This window comes from Astatotilapia calliptera, chromosome 14 (genome assembly GCF_900246225.1).
Source record: "Astatotilapia calliptera chromosome 14, fAstCal1.2, whole genome shotgun sequence".
NCBI lineage: Eukaryota > Metazoa > Chordata > Actinopteri > Cichliformes > Cichlidae > Astatotilapia > Astatotilapia calliptera.
Genome location: NC_039315.1, coordinates 3,516,821 through 3,544,497, shown reverse-complemented (window position 1 = coordinate 3,544,497; position 27,677 = coordinate 3,516,821). Strand labels below are relative to the sequence as shown.

Sequence of the window (27,677 nt, the reverse complement as noted above, 5' to 3'; positions counted from 1 at the left end):
CTCACAGTTGTTTTGTGGATTAACTAAGTCTCGCTGCCTCCCGGCTCCTCATGTAATTGCTGACTGATTTCACAAAGTTGAGATCAGGGATCTTTGAGGATCATACCATCTGTTTCACAAGTCATTCTTGTCACTGATTATGTGCTTGGGTTTTGAAATCTTAAAATATAAAATGCCCCGAGTGTTCCCACAGTACTCAAACCAGCTTTCTTAAGAAGGACGCGACCTCAGCTCACCGCTTTTCCATTAGGGCACTAGCGCTAATTTCAGACTAAATGTCCTCTATGACTGAATTTAATCACCCCGTCTTTTATCGGAGATCGTGCCCTTCAGTATTCCCAACTCCCTTAATCTCACAATCACATAAATTAATCAACAAGAAGCATTTAATAAGCTTAAAAGGAGCGTTTTACCAAACCATCTTGAAATAAAAAAAAACGCCTGCTCATAGTCGGGGGATTAAATACTGCCGTAGTCCGTTTGTCAGAAGCTGCTGTTCCCTCTGAGCCTAAGGTGTCCTTTGGCATCGGTGCTGTGATGCAGGGATATTGGATGTCAAGTGAAATCACTCCTGCTTGAAAGAGCGATGCTGACAATGTGCATAAAGAAGCAACATTTTTCACTCAGTGGTTTTGATGAAAGAGATGGAGAGCTGTTACTGCTGGTTTGTCAAGCAGCGCTTCACCTTTTCTGTCCATCTTTTGCATCTCTGTATCAACAAAAACGAATGACTTATGACCCGATCTTGTAAGAGCGATACCCAAATCTACAGAGGTTATTTGAGATTCAAAAAGGAATTTCTTCTCCTTCTTTGCATGCACCGCTTGACTTCCTTCTCATCCCTCTCCGTCAGTCTTGTCAGTCTCCTCACACATCGCTCGCCTTTTCTCTCTCCAGCTCTGACTGATGAGGTCTAGCTGAAGGCCATTGGACCATGTTCTGTCTGTCAGGCTCTGCACACCTGTCCATCACATCTGTTCCCGCTGAACAAAAAAATGGATTTTAATCACTGCACATCCGGCTACGAGACATCCTGTACTGCTTAGCATTTCACTTAAACCCAAAAATACTAAACTTAAAGATTTTATTAATCAAAGATTTCAACACAGAATCAAAAGAGAAACATCTGGTTATTCCACTTTCGTCACAGTATCTATCAGATTACCTGCTACTAAAAAAAAACCCAGCAGTTTTGACCTACATGTGCTCTGTGTCCCCGGTACTGACCTTTGAAAGGTGGGTGATGATCTGATTCATTTACTGCTGCTGCTGCTTGGTTTTGCTTTAGGTGCTTTGGAAATTTGCTGCTGCCCTTTTACTTTCTGAACAGTTGTGATTTTTGGTTATTAGATTTCTGCAGATTGATAATGTGATGTTAAAACTGTCGTCTGAATGATATTTCAGTGTGTAGCTTCATCATAAATCATATTCATGGCATTTCAAAGGAAGCTCGCGTTTAAACCATGTTAGTTTTAAGTAGGATGGATGGTGTGATCTGCAACACCTCTTTGCACAGCAGGCTGCTGTAATATTATCATGCAGCTTGTGTGTTAAAAATTCATTCAGTACAATAAATCTTTTAGTAAAACGTAGCTGTTTAAAACATCCCAGTAAGCATGACACCATTTCCACAGCTAAAGTTGGTTGCGCTATATTAAAATGTGATTTTTGTAATGTGAAAGTGTTTCCTACCATCGATTTGGCTGCGTTCACAGGAATTGGCTTTTTTAATGATAAGAGTGATGGGAAATTTTTGGGAGCTCTTCTATAAAATTTATGTTTTTTAATAAAACATCATAGTCATCGTTTTTATTGTAACGTTCCACTTTTAATCACTAATCATGTTCTGCAGTGAACCATGGCTAACAGCTAGATTGACATTCACCAGAGAACTCCAGCACTGGTGCTCCTTTCTCATTAAAGATGTGAGCAGGTTGACACTGAGCACATGACAGAGTTTATGCGTTATGCTGCCTGACACACCATCCAGAGTGACTGGTGTGGCAGTGGGTATGGGGAATGTCAAATAAGCTGCACTCTGCTGTCAGCACAGGTCTCACTAAAGGGAGTCAGAAACACTTACATGAGGAGTCTGCTGCAGCGTGCGCTTTCATTTCTTCCTCACATAAAGGAGAAGCTCTGGTTTTGTGGCTGGGTTGATGATCTTCTACAGCCCTGTCCGGCTCTCCTTGTGTGGCATCTCCTCCACACTTTTGAGACTGCTGGGAAGCACAGCAAGCCTTGCACCAGCACATATGGATATGAACATGAACCTGCTAGAAGAGCTGGATTACCTGTGAACCTTGAACAAGCCTCATGCCACAAGGGACATGAAGCAAACCAGGGAAACATCAGTCAGGAGGGGACGTGGAGAGAGCAATAATCTGTGGCCTTCATTATAATGAAGAAGAATGCACTGGACATTTGGATCACATACTCCGACTCAAAAAAAGCTGGATCTTTGGAAATTTAGCAGATCTGTAACCCGAGTTCCCTGCTACGCCATCGCAGCAGCTAGTGAGGGCGCTAACATACCACAGAGGAAGCTAACACAAAAAGTTGATCAGATTTCACACAAAAACACAGTTTTTATATCCGTTTGACAGTTTTTGACTTAACTGCTAAACTGTGGTCAATAAGGTGACACGCCTCGAGCTCGACAACGCTCCGGTCTCTGCTGGCTTCACTCCCCCTCACTCTCTCTCACTCTCATTATGTTCAGTGTAACAGCTGTTGGGAAGCTTTTATTGTGTTATTACAGAGACATAAAGTGCTGTCATCAACATGATTAATATTATTTCGCTTAAATTGTCCCATGTCAGCTCCACTCCACAGGAGTGTATTACTGAAAGTATTATAAACGACTACAGCTGTGGTTCAGAGAGAGCAGGCTGTCTATTAATTGGACAGTTTGACTCATGAACTGAAAGGTGATGGGCATCAAACTACAAGTATGCTTGAACCACAGACTGCCCCCAGTGTGAATGGATGCCTGTTAAAAAGCACTTAGGGTGCAAAGACTGGTGCAGAACTGGAGAAAAAGAACTTAAGACTGTCAGAAAGACTCTGTTGGTTCTGTTTTGCTGAAAACAAAGACAGTAGATGCATAAGAACCCCACCCATACCTATCATGAGATGTCATATCTCAGATCTCATATTTCATACGAACAGATTTTTGTAAAAATGAACTGAAACTGAGAAGATGTATATGAATGAGCCACAGTGTGCTTGGGAACTCCTCTAGTGGAAGACATGGACATGTTCCAGTACGGCTTTTAATGCTTCCTTGTGGAAGTTCCTCCGTTGTTAAGTGATAATGTCTCTCCCTGTGTCCTCACACACCAGCTGAGCCTGTGAAACAGAGCTGTCAGTCTCCAGCTCCTCACCGTGGCTTCAGGACTGCAAGGACACAACAGCACTTTGAGTCTCCTGTAATCAGTGGTCCTATGCTGCTCGCCTTCTCATGCACTCATTTTACTCTCCCATGTTTTTTCATTTTCTCCCTTTCCTCCCACCACCGAACCACCCAGACCATTTTCATTTCAGGGACTGACGTAAAGCTGCTCTCACCTGCCTGCATCTTCATTTATTGTCCTTGAACGGTCCACCTACTCTTTATATGTTGTGGCAACCATGAAGCCCATTTAAACTTGGCAAAACATCCTTGAAGGCCAGCTTCAAAAAAGAGATTCTCTTTATAATCCAAGAACAGCTAATGTTTTGGAGATAAATGCTTTCAGCCAGAGGCAAAAGATCAAACTTGTAGCAACTGTAAGACTAGATATAAACACAATAACAATCTGGTGATGTTTAGTATAATCCTGCTGTGGAGGTGTAATTAAAACTTTCACTACTATGACTATAGTGAATAAAACCAGCCATCCATTTTCAGTCAAACAGTCTAAGCAGGCAAAGGCAAAGGCAAAGTTACTTAAATTCCAGGATCTGGTTAATTACAATACATCCATAATTTTGTATAAAGCTTTTACTAAACTTTTACCGGCAAATTTACAAACTAGATTTGAAATTCGAGAAAAGGTTTATAATGTGAGAGGCTTTGGAGAATTCAAATTACCCAGAACTCGAACAACCCGTAAAGGCTTTTGTGTGTCTGTATGTGGTGTGAAAATCTGGAACAGTCTGAGTTTACAATTGAAACAATGCAAAAATATTCATAGATTTAAATTTCTCTACAAACAGTTGGTCTGGTCACAGTATACTCAATGATGCTTTTAGTGTGCTCTGTAATGTCTGTCCTCTTACCATTGCTGGTATGGATTCCAAAATAAAAATAAAAAATAAAGTGTGCGTATGTATGTACATATATGTACTTGTGTGTGTAGATATATATGTATGTATATGTATGTGTGTCTGTTACTTGTAGTTATTACTGCCTGTTACCTGTGGTAATGCAATTTATAATTTATATATTCTGTATTCAGTTATGAAGGCTCTAATTGTTGGTTGCGAGCTGCCGCTTAGATGCTTGTATCTGCCCGGGGCTGTTGATGGGTCTGTATGCAATGATGGGCGTAGCTGCGGGAAGTTTATTGTTTTTTTTTGTTGATGAGTGAGTATAGGGGTGGGATTTAATACGTTTTCTTCGTCCCACTCCTTTTTCAGGCAAGTTTTGTTTTTTGTTTTGTGTATTTTATGTTCAATATAGGTATTTGTTGTGCCTGAAAATGAATAAATAAATGAATGAATGAATGAATGAATGATGTGACGACTTCATCCAGCTCCTCAAGGAGAAAACCAAGATGTTCAAAAGACATCATATTATTTAAGACAACATCTCTCAATTTAATAGAAATTGTAATTACTTATCAAAGTAATGACTCTTCCATGACCTCTACACACTCTACCTTGGAGCCATGCTCGTTTCCAGCTCTGTGATTTCATGCTTTGTTTCTACTAGAGTAGCTTTGCCTGAAAGTTCAAAGTAATCCTTGTGAATCTTATACTGGGCTTTGGTACAGCCCTCAGCTCTTCCTCTGTTTGAAACAACTCATTTTACTTCGATTCTAAGGGTCCTGGCATATCCGCTGACTCAGGGGGGTAGGTTGTACATGTGTCAATATGTGCTTACTCCAATGTAAATTATATTAAAGCATAAAAGCATGCCTTTAAATAATAATGTCAATCACGCTGGACTTACACAGAGAAAATACTCCTGAGACGCTGTAACCAGCAAATGTTCAGCATTCCTGATCATCTTCCCACCTTCTGTTCAGAACTGATCTACAAAGAAACAGACTCGCAGCAGTGTTCGCTGAAAGTTGACTCTGCTGTAGATGTGACTGTGATGCTAAAAGAGCAGAACAAAAAAAGAGTTATCAGGCCGAGCAGCCAGACACTGGTGCATGCAGGCAGCCAGACAAGAGGGGCAAACCCTGAACACAATGCTACCAGCAGAACAAAAACAATCGCTCCTGCTGACACACAGGGGGAGAAACCCACAGAGCCAGCGTGCGCCGGCGTAAGAGAAGCATCTGATGAACTTATGTGGGTGCCATGTTTACGTTATTAACCACATCACCCTGCCGGGATGATGGAGAAAGAGAGTCACGAAGAACAGTTTCATACCAACTCAGAAATGTGTGTAATTTGTGCGAGTGTGTTTGGATGCTGCGAGTTGAGCTGTGTGCTAAAACAGCAGTATCCAAAGCCACGTTCCAGTTATCCTGCTGTAACAATAGCAGCGGCCCTGACGGCCACCACGACTCACCCCGGCTCTGACTCAGTGTAAAATAAAAAGGGCGAAACACGGAAGAGGAAAAACGTCCAAGAGCTAATAAAATTAGTCTGTCACGTCATTCTCGCTCTCTCTCTCTCAACCAGCTTATTTAGGATTTGGATAATTCTTGATTAATTTCTAACGACACAGAACGCAAAAGCACAACTTCTCCAGAGAAATAATTTTCTAAAGCTTTTCAGATAAACAGAAATGAAGCAGCAGAAAATGAGTTAAACACACCCCGTGGAAATATTCACTGCAAACAAACACAGATCAACTTTTCACACCAAGACACTTGGACTCCCTCAGGATAGGTTTTCAATTTCATTTTCTTGCTTTCAGAACTTGGACAAAACCTATGAGTGTCTTCAGTTTCTCTTACTGGAGCATTTCCATCTGTTTCAACACATTAGTAGGAGATTTGGCCTGAATGACTGACTTTATTTAATCATCAGTTTACAAAGAAAAAGAATCCATGCAAGCATTTTAAAATTTACATGTGTTTGTGTCTGCAAACAGATACTTATAACATGTTTGGACATACATCTACAGCTCCACTTCCCTAATATTTTATCATTGATATGAACATCTGTACGAACAGAACGCAGTCTGTCTTCTTCAAGATCCGAGTGTTGTTAAAGGAGCTGGGTTTTTTCCTAACAAGCCAAACTAACTGTACCACATTTTAACAGGATCAACAGTGAGCTCGGAGTTGCATAATTCGAGCCAGAGGCCTCTGAAGGATGCATCCACAGCCAGTTTGAGGTGTTCCATAACAAAATGTTTGCTGGAGCAGGAAACTCTGGGATGCTGCTTTGCACTTGATATTAATCTGACATACGACAAGCAGAGTGACTCACAGATATTATTGTTGCCGAGGCTTGCAGATTTGTGCAGTCGTCATCAGATCAGAAATGATGTCATTCACTCACATCTACTATTACTGCAGAATGAGAAATTACTCTAACAGGAAGAAAGTGCTGCGCAAAGCCTTCCTTGGATAAAAAGTGCTAAAACAAGCATGAATGCATCATCACCATCACAGCTGGCAAATTAAAGAGCCTGATGTGTCACATGACTGTACTCTGCATGACAGTGTGAATGTTTATATCTTATGTAACACACTTATAGTCATGATTACAAAAGGACTGTACTTATGGCCATATGGCTACAAACTGAAGCAAGCACACACGCATCAGATGATGGAGGATTACATGGGATTACCGAATGCACACAGCTGACATGAAACAGCAGCACAAAACACACAGAAACACAATCAGCACACATGAAAGCTTTACAGCGTTCAATAGAAGCTGCTCACAGAGGTAAGCTTGTTTCTCATAACACAGTTAGACCCGGGGGGTCGCATTTGACCTCAGTTGTGCCAAACCAGTACAAGCATTAGACGATAACCACGGTTTTTCCCAACATTTAGTCTTTTCCTGGGCGGGTACTGGTATCAGTGAGGGAGGACGTTGCCATCCCGAATCAGTTAACTACCAGACATTCCCTCACTCATACTCTGAAAGTTCAGTTGCGCTGCCTTTTACTGGCAGGCTGACCAGTCACTGCTGTGGCTCTGCAGAGACTTGCTTGTCCTGTGGCTGATTCACCCTCCACCATCTTGGACCGTAGCTGGAGCTCTGCACTGAGCTGGAGGGCCGCATGCAACAGAACCAGGAGAAGGTGGAGACTTGGTTCATGTACCATTACAATGAGATTACCGAGCACTAGCTGCAGTCCAAGATGGTGGAATAGGCAGAAAGGCTCTCTGGAAAGGCAGCCGATTATCACTCTGTGTTATATTCTTCACAAAGTCTGATTATCTGTAATTGCAGAGATGCATCGTTTTATTTTAAGAAAGTATAATTATCTAATGTAAGCAGGGTTTTAATTAGAGTCTGGAAAAATGTGCAGCGTGTCCTCTCTACAGCGAGAGAGGACACGCTGCTGTTGTTGTGTAACAGAAAAGTGATGCTAAAACAAAGTCTGGTGGAAAAAATTGTTTTAGCCAGATTCTGATTTCGAAAACTCAATTTGCAGCATCTGCCGGAGCCAATATGTGATTTTTCAGTTAATTAAAAATATAACTGCTGGAGGCAGAGAGGGCAGAATGAAGAAAGCTTCCGACTGTGGAGTATGAATATACTGACAACGCAAATGACGCACATATAAACACACACACATACACTCAGCTGGTTTACGGGTTTAAAGAGGTCATTGACAGGATTTGATGTGGTCACAGTGTATCCACGATGAGTCACAGTGTGTGGATGTGCGGAGGAGGACGGACTTTAAAAAGCAATAACCAGCTGCAGCGTGCGTGTGTTTGTGTGAAGATTCGATGAGATTGTGGTTGAAAAGGACTTCAATCTAATTATAATGATCAGTGCAGAGTAGGAGGAAGATGAGGAAACAGAATATTCCAGCACTAAGGAGCCGATTGTTGGGTTTAATGCAACTACGTGAGCTAATTCTTTTTTGTTTTTAATGGCAGACATCGTTGATCATACTTGATGAATAAAGATTTCTGCTCAAGAAAAGCTATATTTGCAAGTCGTTTAAACAAATCAGATACAAGCCACCAATCAATCTGTGAAAAGGTCCTTTCAATTATGAATACTTTCCATTACTCTTGGTCTCCCATTCAAGCCTGAACGTGCACTCTTGTTATTCTTGCATAAAAATCATGAGCCAGTGCTCAAATGTTGCTTTCTATTGAGTTGCAGTTCTACAAAGTATGATCAAACATTCTCTATTTGTTCTCGTCTTCCCAACATGTCCAGGCAGCTTCCACTGTTACTTCCCAGTCTACTCCATCCACCTGCTCTGTGCCATGTCACCTCAAACTGTCACAGAACAAACATCACTTTCCTTTTTGAACTGGTCCATATTTTACACAAAGGATCTGGCTCGCAAATAATGCTGTCTGATTCATGAATGTCGGAGTCTTTGTCAATGAGCACAACTCGAGGAGACTCGACCTGACTGGTTGTTTGTATTTTGGTTATATCGCTATCGAGCAGGAAGGTTACTGAGTGCAAACGTAACAGTTAATTTGTTACGTTGTGAATTTGCAGGCAGAAACAGATATATGATTTTCAACAATTTATCACAGTTAATTGTTACATTATGAGAAACAGATTGCATCTAATTGGCAGTTTGACCCCTTTCAATCACACACTGATATCAGACTGATAGCAGTCTGACTCCATCTGGCCACTTTATGGTAGGTTGTGTGTGCGAGCGTTGGTGTCCTTGACGATTACATTTTATAGCTAAAAGAAAAAAACTGAAGCAAGCTAATTTTTCCTTAGTGTGAAAATGTGACTTTGAAAAAAGGTGATCAAACAGTATGAAGTATTGTGATAATATCATGGCATGACTGGTGACTCCCGCCCCTAGATATAACACAGAGTTACTGGAAGAAGACATCTAAAAGGGAAATGTAAGGGGAAAAGCAGGAGAACAAATTCATGAAATACGTTTTGACCCAGATGAGATTAGCCGTTATTGCCGCCCTTGGGAAAATGTAGCTTCATGCATGTACAGTTCCATTACAGCCATAGTACCACAAGCAGCTCTCTGAACACTTGATACAAATATGTACTTCAGACACCACACAGAACATAATGCATGAATTCCATAAATAAAAGGGCCTATTGCATCCCGATACTGCATCCCCCCATCGCCTCTCCCACCAGCACACTTACAAACGTCTCCACCACCACAGCAGCATCGTCAAACTCCAGTGAGACAGCAGCATAAGCATGTTTCCCCCACCTATTGCCCAGTCTTGCACATATGCCAAGAATTGCATATTTGCATATTTTATCTTAAAAAAAAACATTAACATCAAAGCTTAATTCACAAGAAAGATAAAAAAAGCTGCTTGTACTTCAGACAGCGTAACAGCTCAATACTGAGACCCTGAGAGATTCATGAAAGAAGCAACAAAAAGCTTTTGGATGACCAGTTTCAGTTCAATTTCTCACAAGAAAAACTGTATATATGTACAACTACACGTTACATAGCCAGGAGGGACTACGTGATGAATAATTAATGAAATACAACTTAATGAAAGACAAAGAAGATGGACATCGTTTTTTAACAGAAATTGAGTGAATTTTCTTGAAAAGTGTTCTGATTTTCTATGCTGTTTGTTTTGTTCCTTCTTCTTGAAAGCCTTTGTGTGTCTACGTCATCAAAGGCTCAGTTCTCAGAGTCTCAACTCAAGTCAGGATGTGGATTTGTGACGAAACGGAAAACAATCGAAAAAGATTACGTGAGCACACCCCTGTTACATAAGGACAGCAGCCAACATGACGCCAGCTGGTGCAACAGTTCCTGGGCTTGGACCAATGAGTTTAGGTGGGTGGACCAGTAAGGTAGAGAGGTGTGTGTGCATGTGTGCATGTGCATGTGCTTGCTTGGCGCTGTTGCAGGGTACACTGCTCATCTCAGCAGGCTCAGTTTCTCCCATATGTTAAAAGCGAACACAGCAATCTGTTGAATAGGAACGATGTGTCTGTATGTTTTATCAAATATATTCATTTTGCACATCTATTAATAAAAACAATGACAGGTCAGATCAAATGAATCAGTTGAGCTTCATTCATAACAAATGAAACAAAAAAGTTGCAGAAAAACTCTTTGAATCATCAAACATTCATAGCTTGTAGCTTCAAATAGCAACAGCTCGCTCACTGTGAGGTTAATTCAGTTCCTTTTTATTTATAAAGCACCGGTTTGTATCAACAGTTATCCCACAGGTAAAGATCTCACAGCATTGAAGTGAAAACTCCAAAGATCAGACAGACAATCTCCTACCTGGCAACAACTGGGAGGAAGAATTCACTTTTAACAGGAAGAAAATCCCAAAAGAACGAGGCTTGGTTGTAACGAGTGATTATTTGTAACCAGTTCAAGGCCCCCTCGCCATTCTCCTGTGACATCAGGAAGGCATTTTCCCCCTGCTCACTGATATTTTCAATTCAGCAGGTCATCTTCACCATGTCTCCATACCCAAATGCACTGAGCTGCCGACTGGCCGATAGATGTTTCCTATAACAAGCAGCTCGACAGGTGTACCTAATGAAGTGGCTGGTGAGTGTATATTTATAGAAAGAGAGCCGTGAAAATGCTGCCAGTAGAGGTAAAAACAAAAACCTTATTTTGCAGAACTGTCTCATAAGTATTCAACTCTAGCAGCAGAGTTAATGCATGTTCACTCTCATGCTGGCAGAGCGCAAACAAAAAGAACAAAGTCGGAGTCTTCTCCAAAAGAACACCCACAGAGATCCTTTAGAAAAGATCAAATAATATCTGCGGGCTTTAAAGTTTTAAAAAGTTTGTTGTTTGTATCCCACAGTTACAGCAAAGAGTGTAAAAATGCATCAGTACATCCAGGGACACGCTGCGAATCACCCGTAATCTTTATGGCACTTCACTGTTGAGCTATTTGTTTAATACTTTTAAAACAGTCACTGACACTTCATCATTTAATTAAATCATCTACTTGTTGAAGAGCTTTGAAGTATCAGAATACGACAGCATGAGATATACTCCAGTTTATTAAAACAAGGAAAATAAACCAAGTATCATAAAACATTAGCATCTTAAATCCTGCTTAAACAAACCATATAATTCCTGTTCTAGTTTAAACACTCGTCAAGATTCTTTAGAGTTTGAAGAGATCTCAGATATTCAGTCAGGATGGTAAAAATAAAAATCATTCAATATGAATGACATCTCATGTTACTATATCTATTTGTCGGATGATTCTGTTCTCACAGAATCATTCTGAACCAAAAGATGTGTAATCTGCACACAACTTGCATACTAGCGCACACTGGCATTTCTCTATGTAAGGAAACATGTGAGAAGCCTGCACTGCTAAAGCAGGAGAGGAAAGTCTAACCCTAAGATTGTGTTTGTCACTCAGGCAGAAAAACTACAGGAAAAAGCAGAAAGCAGATGGAGGACACGGAGCACATGATCAGTCAGTCCAGCACAAGCTAGAAGCAATACAACAACAACATCCAGATTCTCCAAGGTCTGTGAAATAGGCCAAGAAATGAGACTGTAAGTCATGGTGTCCAGTGTCAATGCAATGGTAGAAGTGATAGAAGGATAAAGCCGGGGACACCTCAGGCCCATCTCCACCCACCACCACTTCCCCTGCCGGTGGCGGACTCCCTCAGGTGTCGGTGTGTTGGTGGTTCTTTGTGTCTGGGGGTGGGCGTCCGGGTACACACCGGCTCACTCCTTGGCGGCCGCTTGTCGGGGCCTGGGGCCTGGGGCCTGGTGCTCGCTCGGGCCCCTTTGGAGGTGGGGTGCCCCCGGCCTCTCGGCCTGGGGCTCGGTCACTCAGGCACAGCTGGGGGCCGGCGGAGCTCACGGGCGCGTCACTGCAACTCCCCCTGACTTCTGCTCCGCGGCTGCTGGGCGAGCCCTCATCTGGGACTCTCCTCAGCTCTTACTGGAACAGTGGCGCGGCTGCCCCTCTGTTGGTCTTCCATGGTCTCTTGTGTTCTGGGGGCCTCTGGATGTCTGGAGTTTTGATCTCCTCCATACCCGCTTCACACCCTGGAGGACGGGGCTGTGGCCCCCCCACACTCCCTAGCAGATCATTACATGGAGAAACCTTTGGAATGCAAGCATGCTGATCCACACAGGTATGCACACATGGGTATTCACAGACGCGGACTAAAGCTTTCTTGGCTGCTGCCTCAAAGCACACTGTGCGCTGTCTATCTTGCGTGCTGCACAATATCGTTTATTATTTAGTAAATATTGATATCTATGACTAGCTAGTTTATTGTGATGGTGCTTTGTTTTCTCTATTATTATGTTGCTCTTTGTTGTTTGCTGTCTCCTCTGTTTGTTTTTTTTGTTTGTTTTTGTTTTTTTTTCTCCATACAGGTGACCCAGGAGTTCTTTTTTTTTTCTCTCTCTCTTCCCCCCCCCTCTCACCGTCTCTTCTCCCCTTTGGTTTTCTTTCTTTCTCTCCCCCTCTTTCTCTCATTCATTCCCCCTGTCCTATTTATAAAAAAAAAAAAAAAAAATGACAAAGGATGAACTGAAGCTCTGCCATCACGTAATGTCGCATACTGCTGTTTCTGATGTCATTTAACAAAAAAAAAAAAAAAAAAAAAAAAAAAAAAAAAGGATAAAGCCGACACCTTTCATCTTTAGTTTTCATTTGAATCCTGAGCGTTTTGGGATTTGTGGTGTTTTTGAAGTCTGTACGTAATATTAAAAAGGCAATAATAGTTGTAGCAGTGTTCATTTTGAAGACCATTGTGTGTTTCCTCATATTCCAATCACTGCGATTTGTTAGGTTGTTTACAGGAAGTCGTGTTTTTTTCTTTACTGCCTAAGCTGCAGCATCCTTGGCTGTCTTGGTGTGTTACTACCATGTGATGTGATACCACTGACAGGACCGTGTATCGCACCAGATGTTCGTGCAAAGTTAGTGTGTCGAGTCATTCGGCGCACACAAATGGCATACGGGCTAAAATCTACTTGACTGAAATGGTGGAAACAGAAACCCTTTAACATCCACATTAAATGATACTCAGATGTCTGCAGCTGCAGAGCGAACATCAGCCTGCTGAAAGCAGGGATGAGGGCTGCATGCTAACGTGTGACATCACTAACCACTAATGACTCTCTTTCTTGTTCTGCCGATCCCTCGGGAGAAAGAAATGCACAAGCGGACACTTTTATTCCCTGTCGATCGCATAAAGAGGCAAAGTGAGGGTGTGAGGGAGTTCAGACCAGAGTAACTTGAGGGTGGATGATGTGAGAAGGAAGGGGCGAGGGAAAAGAAGGGCAGTGGAGGAAGAGGAGGCCCAAAAAATAACTGCACAGAATCTATCAATCACAAAGAGGAGAGAGCAAAAGAGTGGGAGGGTCTTTCATCAGAGCATGATAAGTAATGGTTTTTATCCCAAGATGACATTTACATTTTGGATGACTGCCTTCAGCAGAGGCTGAAAATAGTCTGATGAATATTTAAAAAGGAGGATGAAACACACCAAGTCTTAAAAAAAAAGGATCAGGATTTTTGTTGATAAGTCTTTTCCTATTCAGAGATTTAAAGAAAATATTTTAATACATCTATAAGATCCTGTCTGGTGTGCTGTAATCTGCACATTAGAAATGTTTGTTTGTGCAACAGAGTTATCAGAGTGGAGTTTGTTTTCACCTGTTTGGTTTATGCAAAAATAATCCTTCATTCAGGTTTGTTATTAAAATGGAGAAACAGTGACACCGACGATCAAGCAGTTTCATGTAACGAGCACTCAGCAGTCTCATTTATTAAAGTCCAGTCTGATAAAAGGACATTTAGAGATTATTTTTCCTTCTTATTTTGGTTTGATTGTGTTGTATTCATCCCTAATTTAAGTCACACGTTGGATATAGGTTAGCACTTTTCCTTTGTTCTCCTTCCTTTCACTTCATGATTAATAAATCAGCTTGGTGAGAACTGTTGCTGGACATCATGCCTTCATCTCTGGAGAGGGTGTATTTATTTGTTTACCTAGCTAAATTCTATTTCACTAGTTGGGGAGGTAGAATAGGACTGGGGTATAATAGGTTTTCTACTTCACACCACCAGATTATTTCAGCCCTTTCTCATTACCTACCATCCATCCAGCTCTCCATCCACAAGGCGAGAAGCAGTGTGCACACAGGTTACCAGTCTTTGGCAGGGCCGTTTCAGCCCTTTCTCATTACCAAGGAAATCAAATAATCCAGTTTTTTCAAAGGTAATGGTGCAGCTTATTTACCTACACGCTGATCTTTGGCAGCAGAGCTCTTCAAAACTTAAGTAGTTTTTACTGCCTGAGTCGACCCAGTGAGTGAAAGCAAAAAGGAAAAAGAACAAACAAACAAAAAAAAAAGAGCAGTGACAACACATAGCTAACCTGAGGCTACGTCCACACTAATGCGTTTTCGTTTGAAAAAGCATCGTTTTCTCTCCGTTTTGGCCTCCTGTTCACACTGAGACGCTGTTTTCCCTGAAGGAAAACGCAGCGTTTTGAAAACGCTCTCGAAAACATTTGGAAACTGTGCTTTCGACATCTAGATCAGATGCAGGTGACATGCGACAAAAAGGCATTTTATTTATCCCCAGGATGAGAACACGTGGGAAATTCCATCCCTTTTTTTGGACAGTTTCATGTTACGTGATTTTTCATTGGAACATTTGTTCATTTCCCGTCGAAGAGCAGTCGTATCTCAACAAAGAAATGTTCCTGTTGCTGTTTTTTACGAGGCTAACTCTCATTGTTTCTGATCAGCCACCCCTACCTGCCAGTCCATCTTGCTAGTCCACTTCATTTATCATTTCCCTCAGTATACAACAGTCTATAAGCGATCCTTCATTCTTTGCTAATGTGTCTTTGTGTTCTGTGCTTGAGCTTTTCTTCCTCTTACCTTCTTGTTTTGTTCTTACCTGCTAACCTGGAGCTTAATTTCATCTTGATCTCTTCAGACTTGTTCACCTGCCTTGTAACTAGGGCTGTGCGATTTGACCAAAATCTCATATCCCGATATAAAACATCTATCGTCCGATAACGATATAAATCACAAAAAATTTAATATTTTCTGTCAATTCTGTGAATCTGGAGTAGGTGGTAAGCTTTATTGTGAAAGGTTTAAGCGGACATGTGATGGTTTTACCGTCGTTGTTGCTAATGACAACCCATAAAAACAGGCACTTGTCCGTCTGTAGTGTGGTTATATTAAATATAAGAGAAAGAGAGAACTTTAAGAAATTAATATAGCCACTACAGTGACCACCAAAACCATGAAAAAAATATTGCCGTAAACAGTTTATTTTGCGACACCACGAAACAAACAGCATAAAATGAAACAGACGTTTTTATATCGTTATCCGATATATATCGTTATATCGAACAGCCCTACTTGTAACTGCACTTGATTCAAGCACATTACAAATGGACTTTTTTACCTTTTCATGTCCGTGCTGTGGATTCAGGTCTACTTTCTGAGCTGTGACATTTTGGCTTCAGCTTTCTTGTTTGTCTCAATTACCTCTAAAGTTATTCTTAACATGAGCATGTTAGAAGGTGCACCAGCTCACTCCACTATTAGTTTATTGCACTGATGGGATTTCAGACTTTGGAAGTTTGTTAAACCTCTGGCTCAGAAGTTGGAGAAAGAAGACCAGAGGGAGTAAGAAAGGATAGAGTCACTGAGCGGGCAGCTTTTATCTCTGGTGTGCCATTAAATTAACACCATAAAACTACTAAGAGGCACAGAGTCCCAAAAATTGCTGATGTTCAAATCTACAACAGGCTCAGGGATGATCCAACTTACACCTGCCACACGAGAGCCCTGCACAGCATCCTCTACACTGCACCAACACCTGATTACAGATGACTGAAAGCAGCAATAGGCACATGAGCCAAGAACAGCGTTTAAGGGGCAAAGAGATTAAACAAATTAAAGAAATGAAAGTAATAAAATAAATCACAGCATATTGGGAAAAAATAAGTATAAAAGGCGGCAGGGCAAAAGAGACAGAGGTGAAGAATGCAGCATGAAGAAGAGAGGAAATCTCTGAAAGCTGAAGGAAAAGGTAAAAAAAATTACCACACAGCCATACAAAACAGTAAAAGAACAAAATAATATTATGAGAAATGAATGAAAGTCAAGAAATCAGTCAAGAGAAAAAGAAGAGGAATGACAAAAATGAGAACACACAGGAGAGTGGGCCGGATAAAAGATGAACGTGGGTGAGAATGCAAGATTAAAAGACAACGATGAGGAGAAAAATTTGGCAAATGGGACAAAAGTGAAACTTCACGAGAGCCAACAGAGAATGAAAAAAAAAAAAAGATAAATGCATAAGGTGTCATTGAAGGAGATGAGAGGGAAAGAAATGGATGACATAAAGAAGATTTAGCAACCTTTTTAACCCTCAAAGACCCTTAAAAAAAGGTAAATGCAAGACCTTTGAGCAGGAACGACTGTTTAGACGAAGCAGATGCTGTCAGTGCCACTGCACGATTTCTTTGTTATTTACATGTTGTTTGAAGTGCAATAAAACTGGGCCTAAAGAGCTTGATTTGAACACAGAGATCATGCTGCAGCGCTAATAATTTTATTACATCCATACGATAGCCCAACAGTACAGGTGAACACTTTATGATTAAAAAAAAAAAAAAATCAGAAGAGAAAAAAAGATTTAAATCATCAAAGCTTAAAAATATTTCATATCATCATAAACTGTTTAATTAAAGCCACCAGGACAAATATACAGCAGAGTGGTGTCGTGGAACTTTAATGCAGGCAAGCTCAGCTCCAAAGTTCCACATCAGCTCTGCAGATAAGGACAGACGACACGTCTACATGCGGCTGGGCCGTCCTTGTGATCCACCATAGAGCCAAAACACACAGCACCATCACAAAGATCATTGTAATCCTCTGAAGGCTCCACATATGGTGATCCATAATTAAATACGGGGTTAAGCCAAAGAAAACATCCATGGCACATTGCTCTGTATTCAGCTCTCCTCATACATTAACAATATGTCGATTTATGAAACAAATTACACATTTTAATTGAAATGTGTGAAAACACAGGCATTGATGCTAATGGTGGTTAGCATCAGAGAACTTGGAACATTCTGTGTCAAACAGGTTGCGGCTACATCTATGACAGAATGAAACAGCTGCATCCATGCAGCTGACACCATAATCCTCATTCATATTAATGCAACTCGGGCTTTAAAAGCAGATAGGAGGAACAGAGTGGAAGAGTGAGGCTGCATATATAAGTGATAAAGTGGAGGAAAGGGTAAACGAGAGGGTGATGGAATTAATTCAAATCAGATTAAAGACAGACAGACAGAGGAATCGAATATCAGCGAAGACGTGCCAAAGTTACGGTGGTGGTTATGTAACCGAGCAGCACTAAAAGCGAAATTCTCCAAGACACCCAACACGCAGGCTCACAGTGCAGCTCAGCTCAGGCCCGTAATGCATCAGTGATGTAAAAACTGACAAGAATACAACACACAAAGAGTGTGTATGTTCACTGCCTCCACACACACACATTTGATAATAAGAGAGTGCAGAGGAACTGAGGAGCTGCCTCTCAGCAGGCAGTCTCTGCAGCAGCACTCACGTCCCAAGACACACACACACACACACACACACACACACACACACTTTAAAGTGCATCTGCAAAACAACAGTCTTTTCTGTGAGCTGATAAGTTTAGACTTTTGCATTTTTTAAACATTTGAGTTAATTTCACGTTGCACGGCTGCATACAGACAGTATCAGGATATGTTGTTCATCCCAGAAGAAATGCGTATTATGTTGGTGCTATGACACACTGCTAAATTGAGGCACTGCTCAGCAATGAATGGAGAACAAAGATTATACTTGAGCCTCTATGACTGCAGCTGAATCTGCTGTGGCTGCGTGTGCATGTGGTATAGATTGGTTGTTTCTGCTCAGTGGATAAAACAGGGTCTGCTTTTTCCTCCCCTCTTATAATAAAAAAATAAGTTCATACACTACAAAGTAATATTCAGTCAACACATCCATGCCAAACACCTTCTTGTAATTAACTTTTAACCAATGAAAAGTTAAAGCTTCATTATGGCATTCATAAAAATCATAGACATGTAGAAAAGATCCAAAAATGAGATATTGCCTCGTATTTCACAGCATACTGTGAAAGGACAACACAAGCAAACAATGGTTACATTCTGGTCATAAAGGGATGCACAAGATCTACAACAATACTCAATACAATGTGGTGTTTAAATGATGTTTAGTTGGGAATCGAAGTGTGAAAGAAAACATCCCGCACACCATCACCAATCTGAAGGGCTGAAACAGGGCATCCTCAAAGCATGCTGTTAGTCAGATTCTGACCCCACCATCCCTTCATCACATCATCCAAGACTGAAGCCCAGGCACTCTGGTCCCCTCTCTCTCACATCAACAAGGCATTTTCTCCTTGAGAACTGACGCTCACTGGATATTTTCTGTTTTTGGATACTCTTCTGTAAAAGCTGGAGATGATTATGTTTCTTAAATAATCAGACCAACCACACCAACAACCACGCCATGTTCAAAGACACTAATTTCTTTCCCCATTCTGATGCTCAGTTTGAACTGCAGCAGGTCGTCTTGATCATCTCTGACAAAAAATAAAAAAAATACACCAAACTTCAGTCAGTGCCCAATTAGATATTTGTATTAGCAGGTGTACCTAATGAACTGGCCAGTGTGCATGTCTGCCATTCTCTACGGGTCAGACTTGATATAAGAAAATTAAAAATGTATTCCAAAGTATGAGGAAGTGCTAATTAAGAGCTTATTTCAGAAGGCGCTCTTATTTTGATAAACAAGTCCTCAAGATTGCATTTGCATGATGGAATTGATGAATCCTTTGGTTTATTAAAACATCAGGAGTTGATGAATTCTCTCAAGCTGCACTTTAATTAACTGCACCACAAATGGACCCCGTCATCTCTGGGAGCCGTAGGAGAGAAATATATTTGAGGAACCAGCAACCAGCATGTTACCAAATCAACCAGAACCTCTTCTGGACTCTTGGGGTTTGAAGGAACAGGCATGAACATATTGTTAATAACCGTTGATGGTATTCATAACTTTCAGGTTTTCTGTCCTACCCCTTTTAATGGTAACTTTAAGCAATCGACTAAAATCATTTGTGTGATTACAAGCTGTGGAAAGAGCGAGCGGGGAAAGCACAAAAACAGCCCTGTACATTTCCCATGAGAGCAATCAGACTGAGGAGGAGGAGGATCCGAGAGTCAGGAGGAAGATGGATAATTAGGCGATAGAAAGATAGCGTCGATATAGGAGATAAATGTTCCTGGACTGGTTGGTTCATGGCTCTGTGTGATTTATTCTGTTTAGTGTGTTGATTACAAATCCCTCGAGGGCAATGTTCCGCTTGGAGGAATAAGCAGATTCTGTTTGCAGCCACCACAGAGGCGGTGGTTTTTTTCCGCTCGCTTTAGGAGTTTTCTGGTGCAGAATCAGGTTTTATCTTTGTAATGTTGATATTTGTGTCCGTTACAAAGGTCATTGTATAAGACTGGGAGATTATTGAGTCATAAAAGAGCATTTTCCACACCCGAGACAGAGAACGAACCAATCAGAGATGCCTGTTGTCTTTAGGTTCATGATGCCCTCGAAAATGAGGTGCTAAGCAGTGATTTCCAGGAAAGAAATTCAAATGAGTCTATAACACTGACATTTGTCAACCCTTGCAGAGATAAGGGAATCATTATGGAAGAATAAAACAAAAACAATCTGACCTGCTAGTGTTTCTGTCGGAGCGTCATAAGATGTCCCAGATGTGCCATTGTTCTTATTTTGTCTGTTAATAGCTATCATTCACAACCTCCGTCATTCCAGACCTCAGCCAGTCTCTTCCATTCTCCACATTTGGCCCATATCAGACTGAACCTCACATTAAGCTCTTGAAATTAAAGCCAAATAATGTTTCAAAAGGAAGATCCTTTCTCTAAATTAAGTGAACAAAAAACCTTTTCAGATACTCAAGTTCAGTTTCTTATAAAATAAGACCAAGACTCGTAGCAAATTCTCACATTAAAGAACAAAGTTCTCGAATGTTGGTATTTGCGTCTGAAAATACAATTAGTTAATCCATGGTGGAATCGATAAATTGATTATTCATTGCAGCTCTGAAGTGTTTAACATCATATTTCTGACTTTTTATAAGTCATCAACCAAACAGCCAGTCAGGTTCTTGTTAGACTTTAAAGTTTTTCAGTTTATTTTCATGCCAACTTTACAAAGTGTTACTCATAAACATTTTAATAAAGCTCTTGTTTGTTTGTTTTATCTTTCCTGTCTGTGCTGTTCATGACTGTGTCCATGGAAACCTTACATTTCTGGTTGTGTGTATAAAACAAAAGCAAAAAACAAATACATCAGTTTATCATGTCAGGTGGGGGCATCAACTGGGAAAGCTTCCCTGATGCGGCTGTCTGCTAAAAACAAATATTTTATTCAACCCTATGTTTCAGATTATCACTTTAACAGGCGAGCTGGAAAGCACAAAGTTGTGTAACAGCCCCGTGCTCAGCAGACAGCAGTATAGGGCTGTGGTTATGCCTGAGCTTTTCCCAAGTGTGATTTGTAAATGAACAAGAGTGAAGTGGGGCGGTGATGAAAGAAGCACAACACCCCCAGGGTAAATAAAGGTTAAAAGATGCAGAAAACAGGGGAACAAAAGTCTCTTTGTGTGTAAGCGCCTCTGGATAAGAGAAACTGCCAAACGCCCGATAGTTGTGAGATGTAATTCAAAGAAAAGATGCAAACGATGAGAGAACGGGAGGAAGCACGCTGGAGAGGAGGAAGGGAAGATGGGAAGAAGTGAAAGTAAAGAACAGAGGGGGGAGATAATGGATGGGAGGGAGAAAGATGAAGACAGAGGGGAAGAAGGGGTGATTAATAATCCATTAGCTATTATAAAAACTAAAACAGCACTTGGATATGTTTTTTTAGAAGCAGCTAAATATGTTGGTGGAGTCGCGCAGCGGGCTGTGCAAGCAAATATCCGACTACAGAGGGCAGAAAGGCGAGAAGATCGCAGAAAATCTTCACCCTGGGTTAGGTAAATCATGAAATATGACTTTAATTATAATTAAAAACATCCAATCACGTTTAAATAGCTCATGTATCTGATATGGTCGTATTGCACTTCCATTACGTCCGTTTAGTGTTTCTTATCATGTAGGATCTACAGCACGTTGCTTGCTGCAGCCTTTTTTCCTCCAGGGAAGGCAGAGGGAGGGAGAAGCGGGGAAATTATACGGCCCCACAGACAGAGATGGATTTGAGGGAGGGATCAGCTGAAGCCTGGTGCAGTGGAAAAAAGGGAAGCCCCAGGAAAACTGCAGAGACAGAGAGAGAGGAAAAGCCCAGGGAAGCCCCGCTGCAGCTGAACAGGAGGAGGATCCCCGTCTCCACAGCCTGCATGCTGCAGTCCGGCTGCTACAAAGGAGTCCCTCATTAAAACTACAGCCGGGCTTCAAAGTGAATGCAAAACTATCCTACATTCATCATCACTGCTCTCTGTGCCTCCACCTTCCAGAGCAGAAACCACTTGAGCAGAAAACGAAATGGTGATGAAGACACACACAAAGCCCAGTGTGTGGAAACAAACACCAGTTTGTTCCAGTGCGATTGTAACCTGTAATTTTAGAAACAACTCCTGGATGAGATTTTCATTAATTTAAAAATATTTCATACGTATACACATCCAATATTAACACATTGAACTGTATAGGAAAATCTAATTTCTCCTTTTATATTTCCGCATGTTATACATGTTTCCAAAATAAGATTGACGGTTTTAACTCATCTGGGCGCCCGTTACGCAACATCAGTGAACGGCACCTGCATTCCAAGACGCTAAAAAAAAAAAAAAAGCAGCATTTCAGACCTGATCGTTCAAAACGCTGAAATATTACAGCGTCTGGAGCACAATGGGGAATGCTTTTGATGAATTACTATCAGGCTACAACCACCCCAACCGCTGCTCGGACAGGGTGGATGGACAGAGAGAGAGCGGAATAAACCGGAACACCGATGCTTCAGTTCCCAAGATAAACTGGACTCGTCGTTCATTAGAGCTCGTAAATTCTGGTTATCTGGTGGAGATGTTCACACATGACAACAAGCTTATCGCGCAACCCTGAAGAGTTTATCTGGAGTCGGGCTGTAGGGATGCAATTCCCCACAGTCTGCTCTGCAGCGTCTTTTATTTTGAAACCTCAACAAGAAGTTGCATTTTTCTTTGAGCTCGTTTGACACGAGTCTCTGCAGCCGAGAGGCGCAATGTCAGAATTACTACACCAGCTTCATGCGGCGTGTGCAATCACACAGCAGCGCCAAACTGCGCACATTCGTGTCGCACATTATTTGATCACGGGAGCGTTTGCTACTCGTTTTCTCTGTAATGAAAGCAGTTTCAGCCAAAATGTCAGTGTCTCATGTGAGTCTTGCGCCCGAGCACAACACGCGCTCCCAGGTTCCCTCCGGGGCCACACTGGGCAGCAGCGCTCGTTAAACTAGGAGACACTTCAGAGGAGCGAGTCAGCATGCTCGTGTTCGTCTCACACACTGAAATCCCTGCGAAGTGCTCAGCATTTCACTCACGTTCCTAAAAACTTAAAGTCAATGCTGAGATGCTTCAGCAGCGAGGAAAGCTTGCAATGATTAATTTATTTTAAATATCTTCACAACGAGAATCAGCTCTCTCAAATCAGGATTGTTGACTTATAACAAAAGACGGAGGTTCCTAACCAATTTACAGGCTTTGACGCACTAACAGCACTTCCACGTAGACGTCCTCTGTCACTGCGAGACTAGTTTTTGGCACCGCCAGGCAGCTCCACATGGTCGGAATCGGCAGCCAGCGATGCCCACATGGGGCACATGAGCAAGTGCACACGGCAAACGACCGCAGCAAACACACACTGCGCGCAGACAGAGCACAAGTGTGAAGCATTTCTCTTACCTTCTGGTCTAGTGCCGGTCCGCACTCGAATCTTTACGCATACTATGTGAGGTTTGTGCGAAAGCCTGGGAGAGAAAACTGCGCTCGCTTCTGCGCTCCGTCCCTACTGTCGGCTCTCTGCCTTCCTCTCTCACCCCGGCACACTCAAACTGCACAAACAAGCTGGCACTCCCCCTCCCCGCGGTCCCTCACTCTCACTCACGCACACAGAAGGCGCGCGGCGGGGCGGGGTGCCGAGGTGCGCGTTTTCTCCTCGGGGGCGCGGATAGCTGTGGAGAGAGTGCCTGACAGGAGAGAGGGGGATTAAAAGAGATGAAGGACGCGAAGATGAAAAAACAAACAAAAAATTAGAAACAGAAAAAGAAAAGAAGAAAGAAAGAATTAACAAAAATGATGGAGGAGAAAGGAGGGATTGATTAAGGGAGACACTTGTGAGTTTTGATATTGAGAGTTGGAGGATAAAAGAAAAAGAGTGAAAAGGAAATAAAGGAGATGGAGACTAAATTAACAGGTTCATTTTGGAAATTAAAGAAACGGATTACGCGGGGGAGGGCAAAGTAAGTAATGGAAATGATGAGGGAGGGGTAAGAGTGATCGAACTAAAGGAGGAGAAGAAAGGAATGCAAGGAAACAAATCGGAGGATTTCAGTGAAAGGAAAAGAAGAAATACAGAGGAGAAAGAACAGAGAGCAGAAGAGACAAAACAGAGCAAATTGAAAATTGATTAAACAGGAATATAACAGGATGTTCTGCAGCCCACTTGGCTCATATCCTCACAGCCTTCACACTGGTTTCTAATATAAATATACTAATTTTATACATTGTCAGGAATCAGAATGTATTTGCTAAATCTGGATACTATCAGGCGCCCACAGCTTGACGTTTCCTCAGTCGACCTAGAGGGGGGTGACGTGGGGTGTTTTTGGGGAGCCTGCAGGGGAGAGATGAGCTGCAGGGGCATTTCTCGAGGTATCGAGCAGGGACAATTACTTAGCCAGTGTGTGATGTTTCAGGCTCCGCTCTGACGGCACAGGCCTGCTGACCAAGCAGGCAGGAAACGCAGTCAATCAGTGAGTCTGTATAACAACATGCTGTACTAAATCCTGCCAGACTGAGTCGATGACAGAGACGCACTGTACAAGCCTGCTTTTCTTCTTGCTTTTCTTTCTTTTAATTGTATAATTTATTATTATCTTCATAGTCATTTCTAATATTACCAATATCTACGTCTTGGTTTACCATTTAAGTTCCCTTTCACACACCTGCAGGCATTCACAAACCTGTGCAGAAGTCTTAATAAACAGAGTGAAATGGCCAGTGCTCAGTTTTCATTATATACGTTGCCCCTGGAACATCTACTTGTCAGCTTGTGTTGATGATACACAGATGTACTTTTCTGTTGAGCCAAACAACCTCAGCCTCCGTGAATGCTTCACTGCTTTTAAGGATTTGATGTCCTTCACCTCTAGCTTGGCCAAACCGACGTTGTGTTTGGCCTCGACAGATTCTCTAAGGAGGTCGGTCATTGCCTCGGCCTGCTCAGCATTAATATCAAATCTGTTAAGAAACTTGGTGTTATTCTGACCTGAATTTGAAGTTTGAATCTCACACATTCAAAGCTTGTCCAGTCGTGTTTCTTCATCTAAGAAAACCCTAAAAAAAAAGCCCAGTGATTTAGAGCTTTAATTTCCTCCCACCTAGATTATTGTAAGTCTTCCCCCCCCCACAACACACACACATCCCTCAGTCGTCCTCAACCTGTCGTTAATTCAGCCCACCAGGCTGCTTACACACATCACCCGTATGCTTGCTGTCCTTTATCAGCTTCCAGTGAAATTCAAAATCAATTTTAAAAACATATGAAAACCTACATTGCCAGGTTCCTGTGTATATAGCAGGAACAGTCGGCCTCTCCAATCATCTTAACTGTCCTTCTTATTTTAAATGCACAGGCAACCACACTTTGAGGTTGTACCATCCAAACTAACAGCCCCCGTCAGCTGGCCCAGTGGTTTTTTTAATGACTGCTCACTCATTTTCAGGGTCAGCAACAGTCAACAACCTTTACAGAGACAAGCAGACACTAAAACATGAATGGATCAACTCATGGGAGAACACAGAAAGATGAGACAAGAGGAAGAAACAATTAGAAAAACACTGTGGGAACTAAACCACCTGAGAAATAACAAAACTAAAAACTGGAGCTTAATATACACCGAGAGTCCACAGCTTCTCATAAAGAGCTCCATGAAAACTAAACAGGATCAGAGCTAAGACTAGAAGTCAACATACTATGATAATAAAATGATGACCCAAAACACAGGATCATCAAACAAAAGCTTCTTATTAAGAAAATCATGTGGGAAAACAAAAATCAGAGAATATCATAACAAGCTTAATTTTAGAAGAATAAAGAGCTCAAGAATCGGGAGTTTCACACAATAAAAACAGAAACACAAACTCCAGTATACAAACAAAAAGTGGTGTAAAATTAGGATGAAGAAAAATATAAGAGGAAACAAAACTCGCCATCATTACGAGAACGTTGCCGTGACATCGTCCCATCTCTGTGCGTGGTTACAAGGTCACCACCATTTCCAGCATCATATTTTACCTATTCGAGTGTCATTGCATGAATAAATCAAAATGACCCGTTTATCTCATACTGGGCCTCGGTGCATCCACTGTCTGAAACAGCTCCGTTAGCTCCTCACCTCTTTAAGCGTCTCGGTCGTTGTGTCCTTGGGCAAGACACTTCACCTGCCACCTGCTGGTGTTGGCCAGAGGGGCCGATGGCGCGATATGGCAGCCTTGCTTCTGTCAGTCTGCCCCAGGGCAGCTGTGGCTACAACTGTAGCTGCCTCCACCAGTGTGTGAATGTGAATGAATAGTGGAATTGTAAAGCGCTCTGAGGGCCCCGAAAAGCGCTATATAAATGCAATCCATCATTATTATTATTATTTAACTTTCTTCTGATTAGCTGCCCCTCCCACGCTCACTGACATCATACAGTGTTCAGTGCCGTCTTAAGCCTTTGTCCACATTACACAGATTTGTCTACAAGCAGCCACCACAGTATCTGTATCTCTCTCTCAGAGATTAATGAAAGGCATAATCAGTCCGCTGTAAGCAAATTTAAATCTCTTTTCCACAGCAGGAACTTAACAACCTTTATTTAACTCAGGACTTCTCATTAACTGAATATGCATCTCCATCTTTAAAGCATCCCCAAATTCAGTAACAGCTCTACGGATTAAAAGGAACATCCTTGAGTTAATTGGGAGAATTTTTAAAATACTTTGTATCCTACCCTTCACCGTTCAGCCAGAGTCAAAAATCTATAACAAAAAGTCAGTGACTTGCTACTAAACTTATGACTCTCAGGTTTTATGTGACAGAAATTAGGCACAACAGTAGTTAACTAATTTTCTGTCCTGGTTCAGGGACCACTGGAGGGAGAAGGGTTAAAAACATTTTGTTACGGTCTCTGTATTTTTACGGCTACATCCATTGTACCTGTTGAGCCACACAACAGTGTAAGAGATGACAAAGTTATTGATTTATTTTCATGCTTACATCAACAAGAGATCAAAGTAGAGCTCACACAAGAGAGCTGTGAGCCAGTCAGAGGCTCATCATAGCATCTTGTACTGCATATGCGACCTGTTCATTGCTGCTTTAGCTTGTTTCACTGTGGCTGTGAGTTCTGGTTAATGTGTGTGTGTTTCAATCCGACCTGCTCTCTCCCGTCATCATTGTGCATCTTATTTTCATAGCTTCCCCCAGAGTGTTGCCACTAGTTTGATAACAGTAATTTCAGTCATGGCCCGATGGTGCAGTGGTCAGCACTGCTGAACTCGCTGGTTCTGACCTGCTGCTGTCACATTTTGGCACAAATTGGACTCTAAATTCAGATTCAGCACACCAGGAGCAAGTTTAAAGGATTTACGAACTAAGATTATTTTACAGAGAACAAACAGCAGATTAGTGTGGCAACATTGTCTCTGAGAACTGAACCAGGAAGTCCGCGAGTTATCTGTGTTGTGAGGATAGATCTTGATACCTTACCAGAGAGATTCCAGAACAAAAGCTTTGGACGAATCCGAGGAGAACAGGCAGGTTTTCCGCGTGATGGCTGTTGGTGAGCATAAGTCATGCCAGAGGAGGCCATACAGCGGCAAACAGGCTTCTTCGGCAAGAGAACTCTGAACTAGTGGACAGGAAACATTCACACAGGGAGAAAACCTAATGATCACCATGGTAGCTAATGATCTAGCAAGGATCTGCTGCACCATCCAGCCCTCGTTAAGTCATCTTACAGGTAGATGAGTTTACGAGTAGCAGGTGTGAGAAGGACGACCC

The 27,677-nt window shown here is 41.8% G+C and overlaps 1 protein-coding gene across 4 annotated transcripts in view; it reads right to left on the bottom strand.

Moving 5' to 3' along the window:
• The window catches only part of slc8a2b (solute carrier family 8 member 2b), a 206,140-nt gene extending 178,587 nt beyond the window's left edge, over positions 1-27,553 (bottom strand). For 3 of the 4 annotated variants that reach the window (XM_026192631.1, XM_026192630.1, XM_026192633.1), the window contains exon 1: positions 23,316-23,538. The gene's annotated coding sequence lies outside the window, so the exon portion shown is untranslated. Of the gene's footprint in view, positions 1-23,315; positions 23,539-27,383 lie in introns of those variants that run through there. The other variant, XM_026192632.1, reaches the window with a different exon arrangement.
• Positions 27,554-27,677: the final 124 nt, after the last annotated feature.